The following is an 18,434-nucleotide window of genomic DNA, read 5'->3' on the forward strand; positions in this document are numbered from 1 at the left end:
TATGAGAACCTCAGAAAACCCATTGCAGTCGACATTGCTAGATGCAAAAACTGAATATGCACAAGAAATGGAAACTTCAAGTGCTGATCGATTTCCTACACTTTGGTCACCAAGCCCAAGGGATTTACCTGTGCCATGAAGTCTGCTTCGAAGTTGCTTTCAGATTACTGCAAATCTGAATTTGAACTCGCAACTTTCGGCTCGAAAAATAAGCCCTTCACGCCATTTGTCTCCATCATGGTCTCGCCTTCCGCCGTGGACTCGTTGCAACATTTTATCGACTCATAACACTCAGCAGTGTGGTCGTGTTCTCCCACCATGGTCACGTCATCTAGCCGCGGTTTTGTGCTCTCGTGGTAATAAACCACGTCGACAATACCGTTATCTTCCAAGAAGAATTGTCTCTGCTATTTGAGATTATCCGTCAAGCTGCAGAACGAAGTTTTTCTAGAGACAGCAGAGAGGGGAACCTGTTTTTTCCCAAAGGAAGTGCTTCGAAATAAAGAAGAAGAAGGGAATTGCTTTGAAAATAAAAAGGAGAATTTGTTTATGGGGAGGCTTCACGTGGGAAACAAATAAAATCTAGGAAGCTTTTTGTTCTGAGCACTTTGATAGTGCACGTGAAAAAGCAAAGTGCAATAATAGAGATTGGTGTCTATTACAAAGTCAAGTCAACAAAGTCTTTGAAGTGGGCTCCTCTTCTAGGTAAAATTTGGGACAATTGCAATTGGAACCCTTTCCTACCTGTTTGGGTGTTACGATCAAACCAAATTCAGGTTTTATTAATCTCGTTTACCCTAATAATTTTACTCATAAGGTTGATTTATGGAATACTTTGAATAACAGTCACGAAGACCAAAAGTGGAAGCAAAGGATTAATTTTAGGGATCCAAGAGTTAGAGTGCTCAATCATTTGGATCAATATAATACCCGTTATGGTTTATATCCTGATTTGGCACAAATAGAAATTTTAATTGCAAGAAATTTAAGGGGACCAAGGCCACTGAGAATTGAAAAAGAATCCACTAGATGAGAAGATGCTGATTTTGTTCATGAAAATAGAGAAAGAATTGATCACGCTTGGCCAAGTAGACAAGCAAGAAATCCACGAGCCTTCTTTCGACGTGATCGCCTGAACAAGTACTCGTCTTTCACTGATTGGACAAAGCCTCTGTGAGTGCGTCCGATATATGCTACTAAAAATAAATAAGTCTTTATCTTTTATTTTATTTTGTTTTTTAGTCTTTAATTTATTAAGAACATTTAGTATTTGTGGCTTGTAATAATTAAAAGTACACTAGTAGTATTTGTATTTGTATTTAAGTTTGTATTAAGCATTGTGTTTGTTTTGTAATTTTCTGAGCTATGGCAACTAAATCTTCCAAATCCGAAGTTTTTAAAATAGAGAGGTTGAACAACGTTAGTTATCGAATATGGAAGAGAATGATCACTTATCTTTGAACCCATGACAAGACTTTATACACTATCAAGGGCGAGAGACCCCTTGGGCCCTCCCGAGTTTAAAATAAGTGGGTGGAAGATAATGAGTTGGCTAATGCCACAATTCTCAATTACATGGAAGAGAAATTAATACCTCTCTATGAAGAATATGATTTGGCCAAAGAAATCATGGATGTACTTGAAAAGAAGTATGGCCTTAAATCTCAAATGTACATTCAGTCATTGCTTGAGGAATACAATAAGACAAAATGGAGGAAACTGATTCTATGGTTGATCATATTACTAAAATGGAGGTGCTGGCAAAAGACTTAGCCAATGCTAGCCATCCAGTTTCCGATAAAATGCAAGTTAGTGTTCTTCTTGGTAGCCTCCCAAATTCTTGGGAAAATGTAGTTACTTCCATGACTTATGGTCAAGTTGACTTAATGATGGATACATTTCCTGCAATGTTGGCTATTGAAAAAATTTGTAAAATTATAGGAAAAATGAATGTGGACAAGGCAGGGCCAACCTCCTCATAGCGGAAGATTCTCAGAAAAACAAGCAACACATGCACAAGCCACATAGTAGTAGTAACAAGCGCCCAAACTTCAAAAAGTTTGGACACCGCAAGCAGAACAAGTTTAAAGGAAAGGAGAGTGTACGTTACAATTGTGGAGAGACTGTCCATTATAGGTAAAAGTGCCCAAAACGAAGCAAGAACAACAAAAATTCTAAAGAACTGATTTTGACTGTCTTGAAGCACGCATTGTTGAAGATCAAGGACAATGATGGATAAACTCAGGAGCAACTTGTCATGTATGCAAGGACAAAAGTTGCTTCATCAATTTCAAGGAAAGCACTAGGAGAACATCGTCCCTACATGGGCAACAATACTTATGTTGATATTTTGGGTGAATGAAATTGCAAGATCAACAATAGTAAATCTACCATTGTGCTTAAAAATGTTCTATTTGCACCCAATAGAAGGAGGAATCTTGTCTTTGTCTCTATCTTAGAAAAGAAAGGTTTTGAGACAAGGTTCATGAATGGTGCTGTCACTATTGGAAGAAAGAGTTATATTTATGTAAGGGGAGTAAGAGTTGATGATATGTACTCAGTTTGTATTAATAAAAGTATTTGTACTAATAAAAGTATTTCTTCCGAGTATGCCTCTATCTCTACTGTTCAAAACTTGTCATATTTATAGCATTTACGTTTTGGTCACATAAATAAATAAAAAATGATACGCATGAGTAAAAATGGAATGTTGCCTCAAGTAAATGCACATGATTTTGATACATGTGAATCATGTATTAAAGGAAAAATGACTAGAAAATCATTTTCTCAGCATTGGACTTCTACAAATTTACTTGAGATAGTGTATATAGATTTATGTGGACCAATAAGAACTAACACCCATAGAGGAATTAAATATTTTGTGACTGTCATCGATGATTATTCCCGTTATGCGCATGTCTATTTTTTGAAGCATAAAAATGATGCCTTAGACAAGTTTAAAGAGTTCAAGGAAGAAGTAGAGAACCAACTAGGAAGATCCATAAAGACCCTTAATAGTGATAGAGGTGGAGAATTTGAAGGCTTTGATGATTTTTGCAAAGAGAATGGTATACTGCATAATTATACTATGCCTTATACACCACAACAAAATGGAATCGCATAAAGAAGAAATCGAACTCTGATGGATATGATGTGATCTATGATGTCTTATGCTGACTCACCTCTACATTTTTGGGGTGAAGCTTTGTCTATTGCAACATATATATTGAATATAGTTCATACAAAGGCGAAGCCACTGACTTCATATGAATTATATCATGGGCGAAAACCTGATTTATCAAACTTAAAAGTTTGGGGTTGTTAATCGCATGTCCTCATTCCAAAGCCATTAAGAGATAAATTACAAGCAAAAACTTTGGAATGTAAATTCATAGGATATCCTGATAATAGTGTCGGATATAGGTTTTATCATCCTGAGAAAGGATTGATCGAAAGTAGAGATGCTACTTTTATTGAAACTACTAATTTGGCTAATCCAATACAAGATTCGAATCTTTAGGACTTGTCTCATGATCATGACATTGGCCATGATCAAGTGGGAGATGTAAACATTGGTGATCATAACAATGTAGATCATTTAATGAGAGATCCAGACCCAAGCAATTATAAAGAAGCAATGGATAGTTTTGAGTCTAAACAATGACAACAAGCAATGAATGAAGAACTAGATTCCATACAAAAAAAAAAAAAAAAAAATGAAGTTTGCGAATTGGTTGATCTACCTGATGGAAGAAAGCCCATCGGTTGTAAGTGGGTACTTCGTAAGAAGTACAAATCAGATGGTACCTTGGATAAGTTTAAGGCTCGACTTGTAGCTAAGGGTTATACTCAGAAACTGGGTATAGATTTTGTGGAGGTGTACTCTCCAATTGCAAAGTTTACATCTATTCGTGTTCTTATGGCAATTGTTGCTAGAATGGATTTAGAACTTCATCAGTTAGATGTCAAAACAACGTTCTTAAATGGAGATTTGAAGGAAGACATCTATATGATTCAACCCAAAGGATATCATGTCAAAGGACATGAAAACAAAGTCTATAAATTAAGAAAGTCGTTGTATGGCGTTAAACAATCATCAAGACAATGGTATTTAAAGTTCCACCAAGCCATTATGGAAATGGGCTATAAAATAAATCCATTGGATCATTGTGTTTACTCTTGGAAGTGCCAAGACAATTTCTATATGTTGTCATTATATGTAGATGACATCTTACTTGTAGGTAACTCTATAGATATGATTGAAAAGACTGAGTCATACACGAGATCCAAATTTGAAATGAAAGATATGGGATAAGCATCTTATGTTCTAGGAATTAAAATTACTAGGGATAGAGATGTCAATCTATTTGGATCAACAAAATTATCTAGATAAAATATTTAAAAGATTTAATATGCAAGATTGCAAGCCAGTTAGTACACCTGTTTGTAAATGAATGATGCTTTCCAAAAATATGTGTCTCGTACAAAAGCAAGACATCATTGATATGCAAAATGTTCCACATGCCCAAGCAGTTGGAAGTTTGATGTATGTTATGACTAGCACAAGACCTGACATATGTCATGCAGTTGGATTGGTAAGTAGATATCAATCCAACCCCAGAAAGCAACATTGGATGACAATAAAGAGAATTAGGCACCTATTATATGAAACTTTGTTTTGGATTAAATGATCTGAATTTAGTTTGTTATTGCGATACATATTTCACAGGCGACTTGGATGACAGAAAGTCAATAAGTGGTAACATTATCTTGTTTGGTGGAATGGCTGTTTCTTGGTTAAGTAAGAAACAAGACTGTGTTGCAGAATCTACCATGGAAGCATAATATATATCTTGTAGCACAACAGTAAGTACTGCAGTATGGGCTAAATGAATTCTCGATAATTTAAATATAGGTATACCCAAGGAGCCCGTCAATGTGTTTTGTGATAATAAGTCCGCCATCTTTCTGATAAAGAGTGGAGCAAATGGTTCCAAAGGGAAACACATTGATATTAAATATCACTAAATACAAGATATAGTGGAGAGAAGAGAGGTAAAAGTCGACTACATACCCTTCGAAAAGATGTGGCCAATCTGATGACCAAGGGATTGTCTCTGGAAAAATTTAGAGAGCATGTGACTACAATGGGTTTGCAAAACATCTAGATGTGTTGTAGTGTGAGACGTGCGGCGGGCATCGTTGCATGATTTTAGGGACGCTTGAAACATGGACAAGTAGATGCGACTCTATCTGGTTCTTGAGTACTTGGTCGGTTAAAGATAGAGGGCACTAGTGAGGTAATTAGGTTATAATAAATCGTCTTGAAAGTAAAATTCGTAATAAGCTTCAAGAAGTAATTTATATAATACTGTGGTGTATAGTGCGGGACTAAGTCATCATTTGTAACCGGGTATGGATTGGTTTTCCTAGTTACTTGGATATGATGCCATTTTACTAAAGAGTAAAATGTTATTAGATAAAGTGGAATGTTGCGCACTAAGTAAAGAAGCCATATATCTGATGTTACATTGAATTTCTTTATAAGTAATACTCTTGAGAAACAAATCAGAATAGGAAACCATTTATGTCATCATAATCAAGTGGGAGATGTTGGAATATGATTATGATAACATCGTTTTCACAATATGTGTAATCATGTGTGAAGGTATACGATAACATTGGTATACTAATATACATATGATTGTAGTGAAATAAGTTAATTAATTAATAAATGAAATAATATAATTAATTAATTCTAAAAAGATATGAACAGTTGTATTTCAACATGAAAAGTTATAACTTCCCCTGAAGAATACTCCTCATCTAGAAAGGATATTTCCATCTTTGTATATTTGTCAAATCCTTTTCTGTCAGATTCATTCAATTCCATACTCACTCTCTATTCATATCCTTCACACCATATTGTGATGGATAGTCTAAACGACATCCGTTTCCGATCCTGTGAACTACCCAATTTCTATCAAGATGATGACAGCAAAGGTATAGGAGGGCTAGTTGATGAACTGGAGAAATATTGGGATGATTTGAATGAAGATGTTGAGAGTTTGAGGAGTGATGAAGATGAATTACCAAAAGTGGATTGGGGAAGCTTAGATGAAGATGTTGGGGTTTTAAGGGATTTTGATTACGAATCAACAGAACCAGATTGTCGTGATTTAGGGGATGATGAAAATGTATTGATTGAAGAAACTTGTGGTGGTTTGGACAAAGATGACGGAGGCGTGAGGGACGATGAAGATGAATTAAAAAGAGATAGGACTTGATTATATCGGGTCGGTGGCGGTTTAAGGGATGATGCATCTGGAGTAAAAGATGTCAAGGGTTGCGAAGTGTTTCTGTGGGAGGTTTCATAATATTAATCATGCTTGTTGGAAAGGGTTTTCCGTGGAAATTGATTGCGAGAATGATAAGCATTATCATGCTCATCTTCACAGCAAAGAAGATATCTCAACAGATCACAAAAAATGGACATGAGTTCCGTCCTAATCGACCAAAACAAGTAAAATTCATGGAAATTGTAAGATTAAGACCACTTTTGGCCAAGAACAAAGTATCAGAATAACTCAATATACCAAAAATATTAGATCATGGATTCAAGTACCACCCAGATTATTAAGAAACTGTGGAAATTTAAACAGAGAATTAGACAGAATAAAATCCCAGATGCAAAATGTTTGTGATACAGATATAATCAAAGAGGTTAATCATGGTAACTAAAACTGTTACATGCAAATGAAATTAACTAAAATCTAAGGATGAGAAGCTTACCGGTGATTCTAGCTACAAAATTGATGATCCAACAACTCAAGAACTAAAAAAGAAGCGCTGCAAAAAAAAAACACAAGAAAAAAGAAAAAAAAATGAAGAAAAAACACAAGAAAAAAGAAAAAAAAAATGAAGAAAAAACACTGATCTCCTCCACCAGCCTTGTTGATGAGCCAACGACTAGGAAAGTCCCGCTGCTTTTCCTCAACTTCATTATTACTTGCACAGTGAGACAAAGTCCCATAATTACAAAGGGTGAAGCCTGTTTTAACGGTTTAGTGATTTTTTTGTTTTTTCACCTTCCAGCTTTAACTTTTGTGGTTAGTACAAATAAGAAAACGATTAGAGATAATTGGATCAATGATTTCTTAACTTTGATTGGGGCTTTAGTTTCTGAACTGGTCTTTGAACTTATAACAATGTGGAGCAAAGTTCATTTCGGCTAACTCCATTAGAACTTCCATGCATTTTTTGCCCCTTGAAAACCCTTTTTTTTTTATATATTTTTTTGAAAATTGTTATTGGCACTCTAAAAATCTCATTTCGTATTCCAAACTTTCTATAATTAAAAAGACAAATACACTTGTGAGGAATGTAGAATGAGATTTTTGGAGTACTAATAACATTTCTCCTTTGTTTTTATAGACTATTGGTCCACACTACAACAAGTTTAGGGACAAATACTTACGAAGTTCTAACTACACTTTCTCATTTATATATTAATGACTCTACATACACATTAAATTCTTTATTTAAATTTCATTGTTTTTTTTTAAGTTATCCAAACAATTAAATCACAAATTCTATAAAATTAAATTCCGTTATTTTAGAATTCCTTATCCAAGTTAGCCTACAAATTAATTTATCAAACAATGATCCTGCTGGCAGATTAGAACAACCCAAACATAAACGAGAATGTTTAATTCGTCTGAAGGCTGAAGGAATAGGAAGACAAGAAACCATCCTCGGAATCATATATGAATATGATACAACATAAATTATTGTAATACTTTTTAAGACGATCGATGGAAGAAATTTATCAATTGCAGGAAACAAATACATATAAAATTTCTCATTCAAATTGATTCATTGATGATAAATATATCGAGTAGATTATAAAGGTGTTAAAATACACTTTATTCTCAGTTTTTATGGTTGCAAATATGAAATACTTAAGATTTCTAACACGGAAACTGCATTGACATATGGTATATGCTTGTCCAAAATGAGAAATTTTTTATTGTGACGGGAACATGAGTGGTTGTAAACACGAAAAATTCCTGAAACAAGAGACAAGAATACGTGTACAAAATATATTTTTTGTATTAATGATTTTGGGGTTACAATCTCTTTGTAATTTGATCCTCTGATTCTATCTTCGTAGGATGTGGGTTTGTGGATGAGTTGTTGATCCAAAGGGCCGTCGGGGCTTGATCTAAGGATGCACAGTTGATGAATGGATCTTCAAGGGGCGTTGGGCTTGATCTTGAAGAATGGGTGTATGAGTTTGTTGAGGTTGTTGATCCAAAGGGCCGTTGGGGCTTGATCTTAGGATGAACGGATGATGAATGATGAACACTTTCTTCAAGGGGCCGTCGGGGCTTGATCTTGAGTTGGTGGGAGTTCTTCAAGGGCCGTTGGGGCTTGATCTTGAATTGGTTGGAGTTCTTCAAGGGCCGTTGGGGCTTGATCTTGAATTGGTTGGAGTTCTTCAAGGGCCGTCGGGGCTTGATCTTGAAGGTTGATGGATGAGCGGATCTTCAAGGGCTTCTGGGCTTAATCTTGAAGGTTGATTGGATGTGTGGATTTGTTGAGGTTGTTGATCCAAAGGGGCCGTTGGGGCTTGATCTTAGGATGAACGGATGATGAGCGATGAACACTTTCTTCAAGGGCCGTCGGGGCTTGATCTTGAGTTGGTGGAAGTTCTTCAAGGGCGTTGGGGCTTGACTTTGAAGGATGAACGGATGATGAACGATGAACGAAGAGTGCTTTCTTGATCCTTCGGGATTTGCTTGAGAGCTTTAGAGTTTCAAGGCTTCTTCCTTTCTTCCTTTCTTTCTTTCTTCCTTCTTTTTTTCTTTCTTCCTTCTTCCCCCAAAATGAATGCCTTGGCTTCCTATTTATAGAATTCCAAAACTTGATTTTTGGATTTAAATAATCAGATGAAATAAATCATTTCTGCCAGGTATTGACACGTGTCCTATTTGATGATTTTTCCAATTTATTTCGATTTTTCGTTGAGTCACACGCTACATGTAAAATTTATGTGATACGTGAGCGTTGAAATTTTAATTATTGGTCAACATTCATTTCACCGAAATTTTGATGTCTACAGTGGTACATCACGTGTTTTTATGTAAGTGGTGAGAAATTTTATTTTTTAAGTTATTAACTTTTTAACACACAAATCCCACTATTTGTATAATAACACATGGTGTACCAACTTATGTGCCGGTCACACAAGTGGCGAAGCCAGGAAGGGTGAACTTAAAGAGTGCAAGATTAAAAAAAATCACAACAATCAAATCCTTTTATAGTAATGTCTTTCATGGTTTATCAATACAAACACATTACAATAGTTGCCAACGATGTTCCATACCTTGAAAACTTTGCATAATAGGCTCAATATAGTATCTTTATATTAATTAACTGTATGATGTGAAGAAAAAATAATCTTAGACTCTTAATCTTAAAGTAGAATATACTATATGGCTAATAACTAATTAAACCAATCAATAACAATAATCATATAAATTATTCAATAAACAAAAATTCAATTAATTAATATCAATAATCAATTAATCTATAATAAAAAATTCAATTTTTACCCTAAATAATAATTTCATTCATCAATAATTATAGAATTTCTTATCAATAATCCATAATTAATAGTCATTAACAATGTTGATCAATTACTCTATGATTCTATATAAATTAAACAACATTTTGTATTAAATTATGAATTAGGGTTAGGGATAATATAAATTTAGAAATTAAAGATTTCATCTAAAAATTTGGAGAGAAGTGGCCAACCAAACCAAAGGATGGCGCTTGAAACCTGGCAGCAGAGAGATGGCTTGAACTTTGGAAGCAAGGAAGGCTAACAGGATGTTGCGGCTGGGAATTGGGGAGCTGCTACTCTCCGCTTGGGGTCTGGGATAGTGAACGCTTCGGGGACTCCTTTAATTATTTAATTTTTTTTTTAACTCAATAACCCAAATGATGTCGTCCAACTGAAGAGTTTTTAAATTTTTTGAACCAGTACCAAAACAACGTCGTTTTGGTGTGGTTTTCACACACACACACACACAAAAAAGAGAACTTGTTGCAGTAATCAACCCAAAAAACACAGACGAACATCATCACTTCTGACAGGACCAGAGGGGTGGAACCACCGCTCTTGGGCTTGATTTCTGACGAGAGGAGGGGCGGACACCACTCCTCACCCCAACGTAACTTCGCCACTGGGTCACACTGAAAAATCTTTCGTCCAAAAGTATCGTCACAAAATCCAACACCACCAAGATATTGTTTTGAGCACTTGTCAGAGCAACAATTTGCATCGCACCCGGGATCGCAATAACCCAAACCCAGATTGCATTTACCTTTTCCTGGGTTGACTTTATAGCAGGTGCAATGGGTTGATGGGTCACACATTCCCTTGCTGCCAGGAAATCTGTTTGCGCAGTCTATGTTGCAATCAACCCCCGGACATGAACCAATGGGGTTGCCATGCAAAACTTCACTAACACCCAATATTGCAACTGCATGCATGCAATAATGTGTGTGTGAAGAAATTAGGTTTCCATCCTTCTTTTTTCAATTCTATTCATTGAGACTTGATTCCTTTTCAAATTTTCATCAAGGTTCAACGGTTTTAATAAACGTCATTAATTATTTCAGTAATTAAAAATTTTATACATCAAGATAATTAAATTTTATTTCTAAATATATTCATTTAGTGTTATAAACATTACATTTAAGGGGCTTTTAGATCCAGGTTCAAAAACATAGATGGTTTTTAGGAGTGAGTCCAATTACCTAATTATATGTATTTATATTTTCTAAAATATTAAAAATCAATTAAAATCTTCTAATATTATGAATTTTCAACCCCAAAAAATATAATTAATATCTTATAACAAAAAAATAATATATTGACATAAATCTATCTGCAAATCATTCTACCCTAACTTAAGTAACAAATGTATGAATGTATATCATACCTATAAGTAAGATATGAAACTTAACTAAAAGGTAGAAAAAACATAATATATCTATAAGCAAGACACATGAATCTTACTTGATTATAAAAAAAGAATCTGTCATATAGGTAGATAAATATAATTAACCTATGATATAGGTTGATTATAAAAATAAAAACTAAAATCTATAAATGGGGTTTAAAATGGGATAAAGAACAAGAAAGAACAAAATAAATAAATAATCAAAGAGATAATTAGGAAGAAATTTTATTTTTATAAAATAATAAGATTTAAGGAATTGGACTTATTTTAATAAATTGGACTATTCCTACTATTGGCTCAAAAAATTGGACCTATATCAAGTTTCCCCTACATTTAATATATATATATATATATTGTTGTAGGCATAATTTACTAAACAATTATGGAGGCCATAGAGTGCGGCAATAGTAGAGAGAAAGAGAGAGAGAGATGTGTAATTGTGGGTGTATGTTATTCCACCCCTTTGTGCCTTTATTTATAGTAGTAAGGAAGGTTAATTCCTTACCCTTTATGATTACAACATTTAATAGGTAATCAACTCCTAATAGGAATATAAGAGATATTCCCATATCTACTAGGATTTACACAATCACATTCCTATTCCAATAAGACTGCAACAATCCTCCTTGAGTGTGTAAATACTCAAGTAAATGATGCATCAGGTCTTCAGCGTTGAAGTAACTACAGTTGATTAAGTCGTCGGCGCAATGAGCGAATGCAAGTCTCAAATCAACGGAAGAATGCATAAAAAGGTAAAACTCACAAATCCTTGCTATGGTAAAACCCAAGGTGGGGAAAAACCCATAGTCTAAGGAGAAAGGTGAGAAGTTGCATTAAGTCAAAACTATACATCTTTTGGACGTAAGTAGAAGAGCTCACAAGGGTATGATCAGCCCATGATGGGTGTCTCGTTAAAACCTAGTTAGGTAGTAAAAGCCCAGTGGGAAAAATGCTCCTAATCGTACGGAAAAAGAGTACCTTAAGATCAAGTAAGTATACTTCTGGATACTCCCCCTGAGTTTGACATAACTTCCAAATGAGAACTACAAGTATTGCATATGATAGTTAGGCATACCAATTCCTTGGACAAGCTTCTGGAAGGTTGACTTCAACAATGACATCGTGTAGAGGTCGACAAGGTTGTCTGGGATTGGCTTGCATGACTTCAATCTCCTGATGCTTTGCTGATGTAAATGTGGACGCAATATGTCTTGGTGTTGATTTCGTTGATGTATCATGGCTTGGTCGGGTTGATACATGCGGTAGAGTCTTCATGGATCGTTGTTGGGACTTAATGATGGATGAAAACATAGCAAGTACTTCAAATATGCTCAACAAGAACTCCTAACCATGTCTCCCTTGTGGCATAGTGAAGTGAGGTGAGTCTTAGAACATTTCAAAGATTTTGCAACTAAGGTCATATCGTGGACCTCTAAGATATTGCGATATCTCTAACGGTAAAGACATAACCATTCGGGGATTTTGCCTTGTGCGGGTTTGATAAGTAACCCGCATCAACATAACAAACAAGGCAAGCATCATTTCGAGGAACATGGGGGTTGGATCCGCTTGAGATGCGTTGGGATTGCCCATGTAGTACCTTCAGGGTACGTCTTTAATACCAATTCAGTGGTTGCGTGTAGGCGCAGTGCTACATCTTTACCAAGATCAACAGTGAAAGATATATCCTGCCTAAATACAATGAGCTAAGTACAAGGAAGCGTAAAGTTGAACTTAGATATGAAATTTCGGATTCCAAAACCTCTTCAAAGGTCTCATTTGCATATAACGTATGAATGATCAAAGGTATACTCAAAAGTGACACATTCGAGGTGTAGTTCAACTGGTAGACTAAAATATCGTCAAAACAATGCTTCAACTTCAGGTCAAGGCATAAACGAGTTTCCCAAGATCCTTCATCTCAAATTCCATCTTCAGGTGCGAGGCAGTTTTCTCAAGCTCTTCCGGAGTCTTAGTGAGATTCGTGTCAACGACATAAACTGTAACTCTAGCAATTTGGAATAAGACTTCATAGTTTAACACGCAAATGCATAATTCATATTTCTAACTAATCAAATAATCACTTAGACGGGTATACCACATCCGTCGGATTGTAAGTGAACGCCTCAAAGCGAGTTAAGAGAGTGTTCCGTGGTTTTGGAACTATTTGAACCAGTCCATGTAATTCTTCAGGAACTTACATGTAAATCTCCATATCTATATCCACATGGAGAAAACACTAACCACATTTCATAATGCTGCTATCAATCACGGAACGTTTTGAGAGAAACCTTGCGCCGTAAGGCTTGCATCATATCGCACTATTTCATTCATCTCATAACGCTTCATTTCCCACTTGTAACATAATAGGGTTACCTTGGGCAGTGTAGGAACGACATGTCCAATACACATTTTGGTAAGGAATTTGACCTGGATTGTAACTTTAGTTGTCCAATCAATTCTACGTTGTCACTTAATCAACGGAACACGGTTCGATATCGTCGCTTTTCATTTATGTCGGTAGCTACCATATAAGTGAAAACTTCATCGATGATATTCTCATTTCAATTCCATTTAGCTCATCCAAACTAGTATATTGGACCAAGAACTTTAAGTCTCAGGAGAAATTCGGATTAATCTCATAAGATGGAAATGATTTCAACGAGATTTCGACGGTGGTTCTAACAGAACATCACAAATGTAGGATCACCTTTGGGTGTTGTATAATTAGTACTTGTCCAGTCGGACTGCACTTAGGCTATTTATGCTCTGATTGTGTATTTCACACTTAATCTCGCACTAGCACCTTGTAGACATCGAAATTTCGGTGAAACAAATGTTCACCAATGCATTAAAGTTTTGACGTGTCAAGGCATACATGGCATACGCCACGTGTTGTACAAATTGTACACATGGCGTGTGACTCAACAAAATAGGAAGAAATACCCTTGAAGGATTAAACAAGTTTTTCTTCTCATTTTTGGGCAATGACAAGGCAAGCACATTTCAATCCATTGAGGATCAAAACAAGTTTTTCTTCTCATGTTGGGCAATGACAAGGCAAGCACACTTCAATCCATTACGGATCAAAGCAAGTTTTTCTCATTTGGGCAATGACAAGGCAAGTACATTTCAATCCATTGAGGATCAAAACAAGTTTTTCTTCTCATGTTGGGCAATGACAAGGCAAGCACACTTCAATCCATTACGGATCAAAGCAAGTTTTTCTCATTTGGGCAATGACAAAGCATACACATTTCAAGTTTAAAATGGTGTTAAGAGGGAAATTAGGCCATAAGTTACACCACTTCAAGTTTAAAATGGTATTAAGTGGGAAATTAGGCCATAAGTTACACCACTTCAATTTCAATATTGCATTAAGTGGGAAAATTAGGCAATGGTGCTTGGAAAGGAAAAAAATATTTTTGTGGTGATGATTCATTCTCAAAGCCTATAAATAGGTTTCTCCATCAAGGTATCAAGTATCAAGGAATTCACAAATACATTTCTCTACTCCCAAAATTAGAAGAGGAATTCCCCAAATCCTTGAAGCTTTGAAACTCCAAAGCTTCCAACCATCCAAATTCCCAAGAATTCCGAAGGATCAAGAAAGCTCTCTTCGTTCTTCAATCCTCTTTCAAGATCAAGCCCCGACGGCCCTTGAAGAAAGTGTTCATCCGTTCATCCTAAGCATAAGCCCCCAACGGCCCTTTGGATCAACAACCTCAACAAATCCACACATCCAATCGTTCTTCAAGATTAAGCCCCAACGGCCCTTGAAGATCCGCTCATCCATCAACCTTCAAGATCAAGCCCAAAAGCCCTTGAAGAAATCCACACAACTATTATTCAAGATCAAGCCCCGACGGCCCTTGAAGAAAGTGTTCATCCGTTCATCAACTGTTCATCCTTAGATCAAGCCCCGACGGCCCTTTGGATCAACAACTCATCCACAAACCTACACCCTACGAAGATAGAATCAGAGGACCAAATTTGAGAGAGATCGTAACCCCAAAATCATTAAACACAAAATATTATTTTGTACACGTTATTCTTGTCTCTTGTTTCAAGGAATTTTCCGTGTTCACACACCTTATTTTAGCTAGTACTTTTAGTAGTTTGGTTTTTATTCACTCGTATTTCTCCATATCATTATTGCTTCCGTACTGTGCACATGGTTACATCACTCTCATGTGACGGCTAGCATGCTCTGATTTAGGTCGGAGTGTGTCACTTTACCTCTTTTGTTGCTACTTTGGTGGACCGTTGGTGTCTCTACCTTGTGTTGTTCTGGTTAGAGGTGGAATTTATTGCCAAATTACCATGCCAACCGAATTGTCAATTGTACCATATCGATTTTTTGCCAAACTTTTTGTGCTAATTGGTAAGGGCACAGTATTATAGTGAACCGAAAATTTTTAGTACGGTATTGGTATTCGATACTATTATCGATGGTATTACCGTACTGTATCAAAAAATATAAATATATGTTATACTATATATATATATATATATATGTATATATATATAATTCTATAATATTTCAATAATGTTTAGAAAAAAATCTTTCATTGCCTCTCATATTACTTCGACACTCTATCACTTTCTACATGGATTGGTGTTGGTGTGCTTACAAGTAGGGATGGTTTTGGTACATTACCGTACCAAAACCTCTGTACCAATTAACATACCAAATATTTGGTACAGCAAAATCTATTACCATTACCATACCAAACTTTTAGTATATCAAATAGTTTGGTTGGTATGGTATACCAATGGTAATTGCCACTTTGTTTTACGCCACTTAGTTTACCCAAAATCTAATATTTTTTAATTAATGTAGAATTGTAAAAAATATAGAAAAAATATATAAACGCTTGTAATGACAAGCTTTAACTTTCGTGAAGAGCTTAACTTTGAAATTCGCCATTATAATCATATAAATCATAGATCAAAATTTAACCGTTGATTGTTGTTTACATTTACGCTTCATTTTTCTCATCAAATTTTGTTTTTTTCGGATTTTCTTTTTTGAAAACATGATCTATTAGAGGATGCATGAAGATGAACGGTTTGGATTGTTGATATTATGTTCAAAGTTTTATGGGTAGTGAAAATATTGCTTGATGTTTATAAAGTTTCTACAAACTATATGACATCAACTCATATTTCAGTTAACCATAAATATCGAAATGTGATATCAAAGATCTGAACGTTCATCTTCTTACATCCGCCAGATGACCATGTTTTCAAGAAAGAAAATTAAAAAAATGAAATTCAGTAAGAAGAATAAAGCGTAAATGACAATCGACGGTTAAATATAAATTTAAGGTTTAAGGATTATAGTGTTGGATTTTGAAGCTGTGTGACATCCCATATTGCCCAGGGGTGATCCTTAAATGTATATTCTCATCCCTACCTAGCACGAGGCCTTTTGGGAACTCACTGGCTTCGGGTTCCATAGGAACTCCGAAGTTAAGCGAGTAGCGCGCGAGAGCATTCCCAGGATGGGTGACCCATCGGGAAGTTCTCATGTGAGTTCCCAGAAACAAAACCGTGAGGGCGTGGTCGGGGCCCAAAGCGGACAATATCGTGCTACAGTGGTGGATCGGGCCCGGGTTGTGGTGGGGGCCCGGGCCGGGATGTGACAATTTGGTATCAGAGCCTAACCCTGGTCGCGTGTGTGCCGACGAGGACGTCGGGCCCCTAAGGGGGGTGGATTGTGACATCCCACATTGCCCAGGGGTGATACTTAAATGTATATTCCCATCCCTACCTAGCACGAGGCCTTTTGGGAACTCACTGGCTTCGGGTTCCATAGGAACTCCGAAGTTAAGCGAGTAGCGCGCGAGAGCATTCCCAGGATGGGTGACCCATCGGGAAGTTCTCATGTGAGTTCCCAGAAACAAAACCGTGAGGGCGTGGTCGGGGCCCAAAGCGGATAATATCGTGCTACGGTGGTGGATCGGGCCCGGGTTGTGGTGGGGGCATGGGCCGGGATGTGACAAGCTGACCTCTTCATGAAAGTTGTAAAGCTTGTCACTATGAGTGATTGTATATATATATATATATATATATATATATATTTTTTTTTTTTTACATTTTTCACACTTCTACAATAATTATTATTAATTTTATTAATTTTGCCCTCAAATAATTATATGAATAAATACATAATATAATATTAATAATATTGGTAGGTACGGTATACCACCAATATTGGTTTTGGGTACCAGTACTGTACCATTACCCATTGGTACAAATTTTTGGTAATAATTTGGTATGGTATGATTGGTAGGGCGGTTGGTACGGTAATTTGGTAAAACTTTCCACCCCTACTTGCGAGTGCTTGCTGCTTGTGGTTTCTTAATGCAGAGATTCTATTTAGGGCTCGTTTACGTAACTGTAATCAAAATAGGAGGAATTAGATTATGGAGGAATTGAATTGAGGAGGAATTGAAACGAAGAGGAATCAGAATCGGATTCATGTTGAAGCTGTTTACTTAAATGTTTAGGAATCGAAATAGAAATGAAACTGAGTTCATAGTAGTTGTTTACTAATTCAACTGAATCGGAATAAGACTTAACATGATTACTAAAATACCCTTTTTTGTTTTATTTTATTGTATGTATTTATTTTTAAAAACGTTTTAACGATTTATTTTTACTTATTTAGTTAAATTAAAGAATTAAATATCCACAATTGTGTAAAAACCAAATAAAGAACCCAGCCGCATTCATCTTCCCTCCCCGCAAAAGGAAAAACCCAGCCGCATTCATCTTCCCTCCTCGCAAATGAAAAAACCCAGCTGCATTCATCTTCCTTCCCCGCAGAAGGAAAAACCCAAAAACATGAGGAATTTGGCCCTAGACCTCGAGGTCGCGATCATCAAAGCGATGTTGCAGGAGGATGAGTCGGCGAGCGAGAAGCACATTCGTGAGATATTGATGTTGGCGTTATCATCCGGAGCTACACCCACGCGTGTGTGTTGGCGATGTCAAAGAGGTTGGACCATCGCCTCCTGAACGACGACGATCCGGTGTTCGGGGACAAGATCTCGCATGCGACCCGCAGATCTCCTGAACCTATCAAATTTCCGATTCCCTCACCCTACCAGATTCCAAGCTTGTGAGATTAATTTGTTGGATTAAACGGCCTATTGATAGGAGGGCATAATAGGAAGAGCAAATGGATTCCCAATTCCCTCATCCTTTCGGAATTCAATTACCACATTGATGTAGGGAGTCCAATTCCTCTCATTCCAGGAATTGAATTCCACTTTTTTGTGTGGGTCCCACGCACTGTTGATTACTCACAATTTTAGTGAACACATGTATGATCTGTAATCGGAATCGAACTCCGTACTTTCATTTCGATTCCGGGTTAGTAAACACGCC

Source organism: Pyrus communis, chromosome 13 (assembly GCF_041283825.1).
Source record: "Pyrus communis isolate YQ-2024b chromosome 13, ASM4128382v1, whole genome shotgun sequence".
Lineage (NCBI taxonomy): Eukaryota > Viridiplantae > Streptophyta > Magnoliopsida > Rosales > Rosaceae > Pyrus > Pyrus communis.